This window comes from Balaenoptera musculus, chromosome 3, assembly GCF_009873245.2.
Source record: "Balaenoptera musculus isolate JJ_BM4_2016_0621 chromosome 3, mBalMus1.pri.v3, whole genome shotgun sequence".
In the NCBI taxonomy this organism is placed as follows: domain Eukaryota; kingdom Metazoa; phylum Chordata; class Mammalia; order Artiodactyla; family Balaenopteridae; genus Balaenoptera; species Balaenoptera musculus.
Genome location: NC_045787.1, coordinates 156025185 through 156040878, shown reverse-complemented (window position 1 = coordinate 156040878; position 15694 = coordinate 156025185).

Here is a 15694-nt window from a genome sequence, read left to right as displayed (position 1 = left end):
TTTAATAAACTAATACACATAAGTGTTTCCCTGAGTTCTGTGAGCTACTCTAGCAAATAATCGAATCCAAGGGGTAGGAGGTCACGGGAACCTCCAGGTAGAACAGAAGTTGTGAGTAACTTGGGGGCCTACTACTTGCAATTGGTATCTGATGCGGAGTCAGTCTGGTGGTACTGAGCCCCTAACCTGTGGGATCTGATGTTATTCCAGATTGTGTCAGAATTGAGTTAATTGTAGGACAAGCAGCCGGTGTCACAGAGAACTGCTTGGTGGGAGAAAACCTCCACACATTTGGTGTCAGAACTTAAGTGCTCTGTATGAGTAGTAAAGAAGACACACAGGATAAAAGACTGGGTTTTTCTAGTACATACGTTGATCTGACTTGCTCTTAACTTAAGGCTGAATCCAAGAGGAGCTACTACTAATTTTAGGAGTTCATCCATTTAATGACATGTTCTAGAATCTTACCAGGACTATGGACAGATTTACAGCATCTGTCTTTGCCCCCTTTTTGAAAACTGGAACCTAGGTTCCAGTCTTATGGAATATCTTCTATCCACGTGATTTCTCCAGATTACTAGCAGTGACCAACTTGCATATTTTCAATACTGGGAATGTAATAGTTGCTAGGTCAGGAGTCATGAAATGATTTTTTTTTACTTGGAAAGATGTCATAATATTAGAAACATTCTTAAAACAAAATTTATATTGCTGCTACACTCAAACAATACAGGTCCACAAATAAGTTCCTGATCTTTTCGCAAAAAGCTGTCTTTCTCATCTGAATTAATGGTAACTCCACTTCATTTTCTCAGGCTGGAATGCCAAGAGCCATCCTCATCTTCCTCTCTTACATCCTCTACCCAGTCTGTCAGGAAATCCTGTTGGCTCTATCTTCAAGCTCTGTCTAGGGTTCAACACCTCAGCATTCTCACGGCCCCCTTCATCGCACACCTGGACAACCAGGTCCCTCTGTCCTTACTCCCCTTCTCCAGTAGCCTAGTCTTCACACAGCAGCTAGAGGGATCCTGGCATTTCTCTGCTTAAAACCCCACAGTGGCTCCCCAGTTCACTTGGAATAAAAAGCCAAAGTCCTTACAGCAGCCTACAGAGCCCAACACCAACTGGCCTGCTTACCCCTAACTCGCTCTCCCTTTGCTTACTCTGTCTCAGCCACACTACCCTCATTGCTATTCCTTGAACCCACCTCAGGGCCTTTGCACTAGTTGTTCTCTCTGCGTATAAAGCTCTTCTTCTGGATACTTTCATTACTCTTGCAAATATTTTCTCAAATGTCACCTTTCTCAGTGAGGCCTTCCCTGGCCAACCTATTTAAACCCTGCCGCTCACCCATAGCACTGCCAGTTTCCCTTTACTGTGCTCCATTTTTTCAGTAGCACTCACTTACCAACTCCCAACATGTTTATTATGCTTACTGTTTCCCGTCTGTCTCTCCCTGCTAGAATGTCAGTTCCATGAGGGGAGGCATATTTGGCTGTTTGATTCCTTGCTGTATCCTAAGTCCCTGGAACAGGGCCATGTGCCTGGCCCTTAGCAGGTGCTCAACAAACATTTGTGGAATGAATGAATGAATGAATGAATGAACTTGAACAACTATTTTCATGGTGAAGTATTCTTATCCTGCAGATACCTGAACATAGTGATAAGCATAGTATGCATATTTTGCATTATGATATTTTATCATCATAAAATAGTATCATGTTTCTAAATACTTTCAAAATTATAACCACTTTTTAAAACGTACTTAGACTTTTTGCATGCTTGTTATAATAAAGCAAACAATAGAGTTGTGTAAAGAAAAAGTTAATATCTTCCCACCTCCACTAATCCCTTCCTGCTGAAGGGAACTACTTTTAAATTTAGCAGATATCTTTCCAAATATTTTCTCCATACCCACATATATATGTGACAGATACAGATGTCACAGTTCAAAGACAAGTATGCCTGAACTGTAACTTTATTTTGTATAACACAAGGCAGTTTCTATTTTTAGGCCTCATTGCCTCTGATAGCAGAAAAACTGAATCTGGTTAACTCAGGATAAATGTTAGCACTTTATGATTTGCTTATTTATCAATGATCAGTTATAGTTTAATTCTAGTGAACTCTTTTCTCCCTTCACCTTTACAAAATTACCAGGTTTTTAAAAATTATTTTAAAAGAAGTATATATTCATTACAGAAAAATAGTAAATCACAAATAAGCAAAATTTTAAAATAACCATATGTAAAGCCAGCAGCCAGAAATAATCAATTTGTTCTGTTCATATATATGCATATTTGAGATCCTATTATAATTAGCTTTTATTGCTTTATATAGTGTAAACATTTTTCCATGTCAGAAAATATACTTCTATGGCATTTTTAATGACTGTGTGATCTCCCATTATACAAATGTACCATAATTATTGTCCCTGTTTTTGTACATTTGGTTTCCAACTTTTTACTTTTGCGAAATTACTTGTAGCTAAATGAGCATATCCCTAATTATTTCCTCAGGATAAAATCCTGAAACTGTTGTCAAAAGGTGCAGTCACTGTTGAAGGCTTTTGACGCATGTGAGACCTACAGAAAGGTGTCACTGCTTTGACTCCAGCGAGCTGGAGGGTCCTTTTCTTCACACCCTGCCAGCACCATCTTAAGTCTTCCCTATTACCTTGTTTTTCGATGTTTTCTTGGATATTTTCACAAATATATTTTTTCCAACATATATTTTTCAGATGATAATTATTTTGGATTCATTTTAGAAGCTAGATATCTTTTATAATTTAATGGGCTCCTCCTTACCTTTTCAAGTATTCTTTGTACTGATTTTAGTCCAAAGTCAGATAGATACAAAAGTCAGTTTGTATATTTGCTATTTGTCACATGTTCTTTTATCCTGGAATGTATTTTAGAATTCTGACCCATAAGGAAACAGCCATATTCATTTTCTCCTTTTATCTTATTGTACCTCTTAGCAACTTCTGACCCACTCATCTGTGCACCTCTGACTGTACACCTCTCCTTCCAACTCTTCCCCCTTGACTCCCATGCCCCCACACTCTCCTGGGTGCCCTCCTCCCTCTCTGACCACTCCTTCTCAGCCTTCCTGACTAGCTTCTTCCTCCTCCCTCTTATTCTCTACCCAACACTTTCTCTTTAGATGATCCTGTTACCAAACTCAGGTCTGACTGCTCACCGCTCAAAAATCAGTACTCAAGAGAGACAAATGTTGGTAGAAAGGAAAGTTACTTTTAATCCGAGTGCCGGCAATCTGGGGAGATGGTGGACTCAGTTTCCCCGCAAAGCCATCTCTGAAGATTCTGCTCAGCCATGAAAGTTTTTAAAGGGAAAAAAGGAAGTAATCTCAGTTAACCACTGAAACGGGGTCAGAATCGGCGATTCCCCACTGTGTGCATGTTTGTCGACTTCCTGTGATTTTTCTTTAGATGCTGTCTTGTTCACACAGTTTGTTCACGAGGTTACTGAAGGGGAAGCTAGGGAAGAGATCTGGTCATCGGTTACTTATTCTTCACTTCTACTTCTTTGATCTACAGAAAGAACCCACATGTTAGGCAAGGTATTATGTGATCAAAAGATTTGAAAGGTGTGCTAGGGCCAGAGATGAGTAGAGCATGGGGATGCCAGGTTTAACGTTAGTGTCAAGACAAAAGGGTCCTCCCGCAGAGAGCTCTTTCCTGCAAAGAGCTCTTTCCTGCCAAAAGCTGCTTACAATCCACAGAAGTCACGTGGCTTCCATTATCAACTCTGTGTCAGAGACACCCAAATAAGCCCCCCAGGTCCCTTCTCCTCCGTCCTCCAGGCCCATATATCCAGCTCTGTGCTTGATATCTCAACTTGGTTCCCTCACAGATAGCTCTAATTCAAGTGTCCAAAACTGAACTCACAGTATTCCTCCCAGCTCCTCTCCCAGCATTCCCCTTCTCAGTGAGTAGCTCCATCATCCAGCCAAATGCTTGTGCCAGAAATCCAAGTTCTCCACAAAGTTCCCACATCCAATCAATCAGCACACCCCTCAAAGTTCATCTCCCAATTATTTCATGACTGTGTGCTTCTGTCTGTCTCTTCCCAACCTGGGCCAGTCAGTACAGCTCATACCGTGACCATAGGAATTGGGTCACACAGGACTCAAGCCTGGCCAGCCAGCTCCTTCCTGAGATTTGCTGAACTCAGAGTAAGTTTCTCTCAGGTAGCAAAGCTCAAGCATGAATGGTGATAGTTTCAGATTTTCTACTTAAAGGACAAAAGTCTTGGAGGACACTTGCTCAAGATTTGTTGGCCCTGCTCAACCTTCTGACCTTCTGACATGAGTTGATGCTAAGGAGCAATCTGAAGCCACTTGATGTTTCCCTTTGGGAGAAATAGATTTTTCAGTCTGTTGCCCATGTAGGTTTTCCATTATCCATGAAGTGCAGTACACTTAACCAGAATGACTTAGTTATACCAGTTTTTCCTGGACACATTACACCCTTTAAATCTGCAGGTACGAGTTTTATTTTATTCCAGTTATGCCACTTATTGCAGGATTTCCTTTAGCAAGTTACTAACCCTCTCTGTGCCTTAGTTTTCTCATGAATACAGTGGGGGTGATAACACTACCTAACATTATTCAATTATCATGAGCATTCAATGAGATCGTGCATGTCAAGTTCTTCAAACTATGCCCAACATATATAGTAAGTGCTCAGTAAATGTCGGTTACTATTCTTACGATTAATTCAGAAAAGTTTCAGGCTAGTACTTCTTTACTTTTTTTTTCTGTTTCATTTGTTCTATTCTCATCTTAGGAATATCAATTTTGTATATGTTGGGACTCATTTGACTATCTTCCACCTCCCTCATTTTTATGTCTTTGTTTCTTTGCCATTTTTCATGTTTTGTGAATCGTTTTTTAGTTATGCTTATTCTATTTTTGATGTTTCTAATGTTCCCAGGCAAATATCAGGTTAATACAGTTTAGTTAATACTAAATTGTATTAACCTGATAACTAAAACTAACATTGTACACCTGTTTTTTTTTTTTTTTTTGCATCCTTCCAAAGTGTATGGTTCAGTGGTATTTGGTATACTGACATAGTTATACAACCATCACCACTAATCCAGAACACTTTCATCACCTTTGAAAGAAACCCCATGTCCATTAGCAGTCACTCCCCATTTCTGCCTCCCTCGCCCCTGGCAACCATTGATCTACTTTACGTCTCTACCATTTGGCCTGTTCTGGACATTTCATACAAATGGCATCAGACATTATGTGTCTGGCTTCTTTCACTTAGCATAGTTTTTAAGGTTCATCCATGTTATAGTATGTATTAGTACTTCGTTCCTTTTTGTGGCTGAATAACATTCCACTGTATGTATGTGGTTTATTCATTCTTTGGTTGATGGATATTTAAGTTGTTTCCACTGTGTAGTATCTGTTTTTCCCAGTGTGATATAAGGAATGAACAAAGAGACTGGACCACAGCCTCCACATAAAAGCCTACAGAATCCCCAGATGAAGAAAGAGGTATTTGAGAGGAATTTGTGTTTTCTGGAAAGCAGTGGACATGGGCCAGTGCCCTCCTAGATGTGGGGAAATCCCAATTTTAAATGATCTGTTATCTCTACTCTTAGTACGCACATAATCATCACACCATGTTTCTTCTGTGTCAGGTGGAGACAGTCCTGACTATAGGCATGTTCTGACTTTCCTCTTGTCTTCTCACTCACTGTGTCCTTGGCCTGGTTGGTTTTCCTTCCTGAAATGCCCTCTGCCTATAGGTCTCTCTTCATGTGTGATTTATTAGTCATTATTATTATTCATTAGTCATTTTCTAAAATCTGCTCCCTTCAGCACTTCCAGGAGGTGAGGGTGGACTTTCCAGAACACTGAAGACAGATAACCCCCACTCCCTTTTTTATGTTCCTTGTGGCTAAAAGTAAATAAATAAATTAATAATTGGGTGTGGGGGCCCAGAGTTGCACTGCAAATATGGAACTGAAGAGAATGTGACAAGCCCAGACATCTCCAGAGCTAAGGTGTAAAGCTGAAGACGGTGTAGATGCCGTAAGGAATCTGAGTGAAACTCAGAATATTAAGCAGAGACTTAGGATGAAGGTGGGGTGGTGGATGGAGGACACTTGGGAATTTCAGTTCAACCATTTCAATTCATGAAAGCTATTTAAGTACACTTAAAATCAGAGCACTTTCTTGCTTCATTTCACAATGAAGGATGAACTTACTATCTTGTGTCTGGTCTTCCCTTATTTAATCCTAGTATTATTTTAATTATGTTAATTTGGGGCATTTCTCCCCAACTAGATTATGAGCTTCTGAAAGGAAGAGACCCTGTTTACCTTATCATACTCATATATTTCTGAATTTGTTCAATAAACATTAACCTGCCAGCTCAGATTCTGGCTCCTCTGATTTCAGTGGACTTAGGAGATTTGATTTCCTTTCCCAAGGCTCAGGTTGTAAAATCTGTCCTTCATTCCTGGCAAGGCATTCATGAGGATCAAATGAAACCAAGACTGTGAGAACCCTTTTAAAACTGAAAAGAGCTATGTAAATATTTATTGTGTTTAGAAGTTTCCAGATAGCAATCAGAAAGTGCCAGGGTGCTAGTAGCTTTGAGCTTTCAGGGGAGAACCCCTCAATGCCCCCTCCATCTGAGAACAGAGAAAGCCCTCAGCATCCCCTCCCTTAGGAAGCTGCTTCCGTTTCTCACGTGGCCTCTCCCTTTTTCAGGGCTCTCAAAGTGTTATCGTGTCATAGAGAAAGCCAGTCTGCTTTTAAACACCTTTCTTTAAAAATATTATAAGTTCTGATTGCCACTGGGTTGGTGGGTTGGTTGGTTGGTTGGTTGGTTTTAAATCTGAATTTGCATTTAAACCAGAAGCCTTTTTCTCAGGTCAGTATTCCCTGAGACCAGCTCCATCAGCAGGGGTTGTCCAGTTGCCTAGTGAATATTTGAAACCTCGGATACTGATGCCAGGAAGCTGAGGTTTTCCTGTACGGGCCTCCACTGGTGGGGAGTGGTGGGGAGAGGGGTGGAGAGGGAGAAGGGGCAGTCAAGTGAGAACACTCTGAAATAAAAGTGTCTTTTGCCTTCAGGATGTATCAGTTCACAGGGAGAGAGGAGACTCGTTCTCAAGAAAGAACAAAGAAGCTTACAAGTAAAACACTGAAGACATGCAGAAGTGCTGGTGTAAAGAATAAAGAAGTGTTTAGAGGGATGTAAACTTAAATTAGGAATACTTCCTGAGGGTAGGTGGCTCACCAGCAAGGTCTTGAAGGGAACCAGGAGAGAGGAACCCCTGGTGTAGGTGTCATAAATCCTTCCTTACTTCAAGTAGTACCAAGCTCAAATAGGAATATTTCTAATCCTTATCATCTAAGCTGGGCCTGGTGCCAGGAGCTTGGATGCTTGTCCTGATTGCAGAGACCAGGTTTCACACACCCCCATCAAATCCTTTAAAGCATTTCCTTCTGCAGGAGCAGTTGAAAAGTACTTTGGGGAAAACAACTACAACTATTACCCCCAAACCAAAATTATAACCTTCTCATAATTCCTTTATTTTTTTGAAATGGGTTTTAAACCAGAACAACTATTTTTAATTGTTAGAAACATTTTAAATAATTGTCAGTAATAGTCTTTATTAATCATAAAAAGAGAAATACATATATTAGTCTTTGAAAGCACCATCTCTGATATTAGGCCTTTTTAGTATTTAAAAAAAACAGCAGAAAAGAGCAAGCAAAAGCATGTGAGAGACAATAACATAACTGGACCGAACAAAACAAAGAGGCTGAGATGGGAGACAGAATGAAAGAGAAATATTTAAGTTGGGGATGGAAGTCAGTGACGGAGGTCTAAGTAATTAATAGGATGAGAAATATAGATATCTACATGCTAAAACAGGCAAGAGAGAGCCATCAAAATTCTGAGTCATGAGAAGCAAGAAGAACTACAATCCTGCAGCCTGTGGAACAAAAGCCACATTCACAGAAAGATAAACAAGATGAAAAGGCAGAGGGCTAGGTACCAGATGAAGGAACAAGATAAAACCCCAGAAAAACAACTAAATGAAGTGGAGATAGTCAACCTTCCAGAAAAACAATTCAGAATAATGATAGTGAAGATGATCCAGGACCTCGGAAAAAGAATGGAGGCAAAGATGGAGAAGATGCAAGAAATGTTTAACAAACATCTAGAATAATTAAAGAACAAACAGAGATGAACAATACATTAACTGAAATGAAAAATACACTAGAAGGAATCAATAGCAGAATAACTGAGGCAGAAGAACGGATAAGTGACCTGGAAGACAGAATGGTGCAATTCACTGCTGTGGAACAGAATAAAGAAAACAGAATGAAAAGAAATGAAAACAGCCTAAGAGACCTCTGGGACAACATTAAACGCAACAACATTCACATTATAGGGGTCCCAGAAGGAGAACAGAGAGAGGAAGGACCCGAGAAAATATTTGAAGAGATTATAGTTGAAAACTTCTCTAACATGGGAAAGGAAATAGCCACCCAAGTCCAGGAAGCACAGAGAGTCCTATATAGGATAAACTCAAGGAGAAACATGCCGAGACACATAGTAATCAAATTGGCAAAAATTAAAGACAAAGAAAAATTATTGAAAGCAGCAAGGGAAAAACAAAAAATAACATACAAGGGAACTCCCATAAGGTTAACAGCTAATTTCTCAGCAGAAACTCTACAAGCCAGAAGGGAGTGGCATGATATACTTAAAGTGATGAAAGGGAAGAACCTACAACCAAGATTACTCTACCCGGCAAGGATCTCATTCACATTCGATGGAGAAATCAAAAGCTTTACAGACAAGCAAATGCTAAGAGAATTCAGCACCACCAAACCAGCTCTACAACAAATGCTAAAGGAACTTCTCTAAGTGGGAAACACAAGAGAAGAAAAGGACCTACAAAAACAAAACCAAAACAGTTAAGAAAATGGTAATAGGAACATACATATCAATAATTACCTTAAATGTGAATGGATTAAAAGCTCCAACCAAAAGACACAGGCCTGCTTAATGGATACAAAAACAAGACCCATATATATGCTGTCTACAAGAGACCCACTTCAGACCTAGGGACACATACAGACTGAAAGTGAGGGGATGGAAAAAGATATTCCATGCAAATGGAAATCAAAAGAAAGCTGGAGTAGCAATACTCATATCAGATAAAATAGACTTTAAAATAAAGAATGTTACAAGAGACAAGGAAGGACATTACATAATGATCAAGGGATCAATCCAAGAAGAAGATATAACAATTATAAATATATATGCACCCAACATAGGAGCACCTCAATACATAAGGCAACTGCTAACAGCTCTAAAAGAGGAAATCAACAGTAACACAATAACTGGGGGACTTTAACACCTCACTTAACCAATGCACAGATAGTCCAAAATGAAAATAAATAAGGAAACACAAGCTTTAAATGACACAATAGACCAGATAGATTTAATTGATATTTATAGGACATTCCATCCAAAAACAGCAGATTACACTTTCTTCTCAAGTGCGCACGGAACATTCTCCAGGATAGATCACATCTTGGGTCACAAATCAAGCCTCAGTAAATTTAAGAAAATTGAAATCCTATCCAGCGTCTTTTCTGACCACAGTGCTATGAGATTAGAAATGAATTACAGGGAAAAAAATGTAAAAAACACAAACACATGGAGGCTAAACAATACGTTACTAAATAACCAAGAGATCACTGAAGAAATCAAAGAGGAAATCAAAAAATACCTAGAGAAAAATGAGAATGAAAATACTACGATCCAAAACCTATAGGATGCAGCAAAAGCATTTCTAAGAGGGAAGTTTATAGCTATACAAGCCTACCTCAAGAAACAAGAAAAATCTCAAATAAACAATCTAACCTTACACCTAAAGGAACTAGAGAAAGAAGAACAAACAAAACCCAAAGTTAGCAGAAGGAAAGAAATCATAAAGATCAGAGCAGAAATAAATGAAATAGAAACAATGAAAACAATAGCAAAGATCAATAAAACTAAAATCTGGTTCTTTGAGAAGATAAACAAAATTGATAAATCATTAGCCAGACTCATCAAGAAAAAGAGGGAGAGGACTCAAATCAATAAAATTAGAAATGAAGAAGGAGAAGTTACAACAGACACTGCAGAAATACAAAGCATCCTAAGAGACTACTACAAGCAACTCTATGCCAATAAAATGGACAACCTGGAAGAAATGGACAAATTCTTAGAAAGGTATAACCTTTCAAGACTGAACCAGGAAAAAATAGAAAATATTAACAGACCAATCACAAGTAATGAAATTGAAACTATGATTAAAAATCTTCCAACAAACAAAAGTTCAGGACCACATGGCTTCACAGGTGAATTCTATCAAACATTTAGAGACGAGCTAACACCCATCCTTCTCGAACTCTTCCAAAAAATTGCAGAGGAAGGAACACTCCCAAACTCATTCTATGAGGCCACCATCACCCTGATACCAAAACCAGACAAAGATACTACAAAAAAAGAAACTTACAGACCAATATCACTGATGAATATAGATGCAAAAATCCTCAACAAAATACTAGCAAACAGAATCCAACAACATATTAAAAGGATCATACACCATGATCAAGTGGGATTTATCCCAGGGATGCAAGGATTCTTCAATATACACAAATCAATCAATGTGATACACCATATTAACAAATTGAAGAAGAAAATCCATATGATCATCTCAATAAATGCAGAAAAAGCTTTTGACAAAATTCAACACCCATTTATGATGAAAATTCTCCAGAAAGTGGGCATAGAGGGAACCTACCTCAACATAATGAAGGCCATACACGACAAACCCACAGCAAACATCATTCTCGATGGTAAAAAACTGAAAGAACTGTCCCTATAAGATCAGGGGCAAGACAAGGATGTCCACTCTCACCACTATTATTCAACATAGTTTTGGAAGTCCTAGCCACGGCAATCAGAGAAAAAAGAAAAGGAATACAAATTGGAAAAGAAGAAGTAAAACTGTCACTGTTTGCAGATGACATGATACTATACGTAGAGAATCCTAAAGATGCCACCAGAAAACTACTAGAGCTAATCAATGAGTTTGGTAAAGTTGCAGGATACAAAATTAATGCACAGAAATCTCTTGCATTCCTATACACTAATGATGAAAAATCTGAAAGAGAAATTAAGGAAACACTCCCATTTACCACTGCAACAAAAAGAATAAAATACCTAAGAATATACCTACGTAGGGAGAGAAAAGACCTGTATGTAGAAAACTCTAAGACACTGATGAAAGAAATTAAAAATGATACCAACAGATGGAGAGATATACCATGTTCTTGGATTGGAAGAATCAATATTGTGAAAATGAGTATACTACCCAAAGCAATCTACAGATTCAATGCCATCCCTATCAAATTACCAATGACATTTTTTACAGAACTAGAACAAAAAATCTTAAAATTTGTATGGAGACACAAAAGACCCTGAATAGCCAAAGCAGTCTTGAGGGAAAAAAGCGGAGCTGGAGGAATCAGACTCCCTGACTTCAGACTATACTACAAAGCTACAGTCATCAAGACAATATGGTACTGGCATGAAAACAGAAATATAGATCAATGGAACAAGATAGAAAGCCCAGAGGTAAACCCACGCACCTATGGTCAACTAGTCTGACAAAGGAGGCAAGGATATACAATGGAGAAAAGACAGTCTATTCAATAAGTGGTGTTGGGAAAACTGGACAGCTACATGTAAAAGAATGAAATTAGAACACTCCCTAACACCATACATAAAAATAAACTCAAAATGGATTCGAGACCTAAATGTAAGACCGGACAGTATAAAACTCTTAGAGGAAAACATAGGAAGAACACTCTTTGACATACATCACAACAACATCTTTCTTTATCCACCTCCTAGAGTAATGGAAATAAAAACAAAAATAAACAAATGGGACCTAATGAAACTTCAAAGCTTTTGCACAGCAAAGGAAACCATAAACAAAACGAAAAGACAACCCTCAGAATAGGGGAAAATATTTGCAAACGAATCAACAGACAAAGGATTCATCTCCAAAATATATAAACAGCTCATGCAGCTCAATATTAAAAAAACAAACAACCCAATCCAAAAATGGGCAGAAGACCTAAATAGACATTTCTCCAAAGAAGACATACAGATGGCCAAGAAGCACATGAAAAGCTGCTCAACCTCACTAATTATTAGCGAAATGCAAATCAAAACTACAATGAGGTATCACCTCACACCAGTTAGAATGGGCATCATCAGAAAATGTACAAACAACAAATGCTGGAGAGGGTGTGGAGAAAAGGGAACCCTCTTGCACTGTTAGTGGGAATGTAAATTGATAGAGCCACTATGGAGAACAGTATGGAGGTTCCTTAAAAAACTAAAAATAGAACTACCATATGACCCAGCAATCCCACTACTGGGCATATACCCTGAGAAAACCATAATTCAAAAAGACACATGCACCCCAATGTTCATTGCAGCACTGTTTACAATAGCCAGGTTATGGAAGCAATCTAAGTGTCCATTGACAGATGAATGGAAAAAGAAGAAGTGGTACATATATACCATGGAATATTACTCAGCCATAAAAAGGAATGAAATTTGGTCATTTGTAGAGACGTGGATGGATCTAGAGACTGTCATACAGAGTGAAGTAAGTCAGAAAGAGAAAAAGAATTACCGTATATTAATGCATATATGTGGAACCCAGAAAAATGGTACAGATGAACTGGTTTGCAGGGCAGCAATTGAGACACAGATGTAGAGAACAAACGTATGGACACCAAGGGGGGAAAGCAGCAGGGGGTGGGGGTTGTGGTGTGATGAATTGGGAGACTGGGATTGACATGTATACACTGATGTGTATAAAATGGATGACTAATAAGAACCTGCTGTATAAAAAAAAAAAATTCTGAGTCATGAGGAAATATACACTAGCAGTCAGGAAATCATAGCATTTCCACCTTGAAAGTATTACAACCATATTTGAACCATTCTAATAAAACTTTTTTTATGCTAAAAAAAAATACCATCTCTGATCTTTTGCTAGGTGTGTGATTCACTGTTTTCCACCTTGTTTTGGGACAAAGGTGTGGTTCTCACATGCCCTACCCCCCACCCCCAAACCAATATTAGACTTCTCCAGAATAATGGAAGAACAGAAATTAAAGATAATCCAACACCCCTAGCAAACACTCATTAGGTATCATTTGGAAACTGTTCATGGCAAAAAGTAAAAAATTTTTTTAAGGAGCCACCAGTTTCTTGGAGTTAATCCACTCCTTCCTCTGCCTGCCACCTCCCAGTTATCTCACTGCTGTGTGGCAATCACCTCTGCATTGTGTCATGCACTGATTCACTCCTGGTAACTGTTAAAGGACTGAGCTTTTCAGATGATTGCTGCTTTTAAATAAATCAGACCCATTTGAGGTCACGTCTCGGGGAATATTAAACTTGCATTCTGACATGCCTTCTTGAGTGGGCGAAAAATAATTGGAATTTCAGTAGAGAATTGGGTGTGATGTATGAAATGGATCACATTACTCAGCTGCAACCCAGAGCGAGGAGAAGATTTCAAGTAAAACATTTGATTTACTTTTTTTTCTGGGCTTTGTCAGTACCTGAAAAACCAGAGGCAGTTTGCTCCAGGGAAGAGATCAGGGCTGGCTGGTCTGAGGAGCACAGAGACTCCAGATTCATCTCCCCTCCCTCAGCTTGGGGTGCCACCTCTTCCTTCTCCACTCACCAAAGTCCTCAGAAGTCCTCTATTACCAGCTCAAATGCCACTCCCTCCTTGAAATCTCAGTAGCTGTCAGCGCTGATTCTTCTTTGCCTTGTATTGGAATTCACTGTCGTACAGCTGTCCCTAGTCTCACTCCTTTCCTCATCCCTCAGTTCCACCTCACCCCCAGCAGTATCTTGAGAGACTCCGGTGGAGTGTGAGCAGCTGCAGGGTGTAGTAGACGTGTGAGCAGCCACAGAAGAAATCACAGTTTCAGTGAAGACCTTTAGCATGGAAATCCTCCCAGGGAGGCTGTGGAATCAGAATTAAGAAAGACAGGTAGAGGGGCTTCCCTGGTGGCGCAGTGGTTGAGAATCTGCCTGCTAATGCAGAGGACACGGGTTTGAGCCCTGGTTTGGGAAGATCCCACATGCCGCAGAGCAACTAGGCCGTGAGCCACAACTACTGAGCCTGCGCGTCTGGAGTCTGTGCTCCGCAACAAGAGAGGCTGCAACAGTGAGAGGCCCACGCACCGTGATGAAGAGTGGCCCCCACTTGCCACAACTAGAGAAAGCCCTCGCACAGAAATGAAGACCCAACACAGCCAAAAATAAAGAAAGAAAGAAAGAAAGAAAGAAAGAAAGGTAGAAAAGAAAAATACAAAATGTTGAAGATTTAACCTGATAAATTTTGAGAAAAAGAAGAAATGTGGTGTAGTGGATGAGGCAGGACTTTGGGCTCAAATCTGAATGAAATTTATAGATTCCACTCAACCAAATCCCTGGAGAAGAGATACAGCCAAGAAAATGTTAGAAACTTGGTTGCAGATTGTACAGGTTTGAACAAAGACGGCCAAGTTTGTGGGGTAATGGAAAATAGAATAGGCATTCCAAGAATAATACATGGTTTTCCCATTTAAAAAGTAAAGAAGTGCAATCTGAAAAGTACAGGAAAGTGCAAGTTTAGGTCTGTGTAGAGAGATGCCATGCATGGCACAGCCATTATGTTCACACTCAAGGTCCTCATGCCTTGGATTCAACTGCCAGCTCCACCACAAAGCTCTGTGCCCGTGGGCAATTCTTTAACCTCTCAATGCCTAAGTTTCCCCCACCTGCCAAATGGGAAATGAATAATGGCCACCTCATGGTACTCTTGTAAAGACTGAAGGAGTTGCCAGCAATGGTGCCTGGCACATAGTGAGTACCATATCATGTTACTTTATTATACATTATAAAATTTGAAAGATCTACTTGGTGATTTATTTGGAATAAAGAAACCTCAGGAATAACCTTATCAAGTCCTCCACAGATGATGAAACACAGTGTCATTATATGACCTTTATAAGCCACTTGAAATGCATTTTATTACCTACTAGTCTCTTTGGGTCATTTTAAAATGGGTTTTTATGTATTTAAATCTTGTCTTCCAGTATGACTCTTGAATGCAGGAACTTCTGTCTTAACCTTACGTGACACTAACAATGTGAGGCACGTATAGCAGAACTTAATAATACCTGTTAGTTTCTTTAAAATACAAAATTTCAAATGTATCCCAATGACAATCATTTACACATTAGCAATGAATCGTTTATTTATTTACTTTTTAAAATGCCACTTTGGAAGACCCAGATGGCCCTGGCAGAAAGGTCTGGATGAGTAAGTGTTAACAGCGGGAGAGAAGGCCCCAGAAGGAACTGTGACCTGGGCAGCAGGTCTCGCTGGGTCTTGGTAGTCAGAGGGAAGAAGGCGTGTTTACTGAAAAAGTTTGATGAAAGCAAACAGAAGGTATACCAAGGACTATGGCCCATACTTTTCAACTGCCCCTCTCTGTCCAGCTACAGCAGACTGCACTTCATGTGTGATTCCACAAGTGTGGAGCCCCTG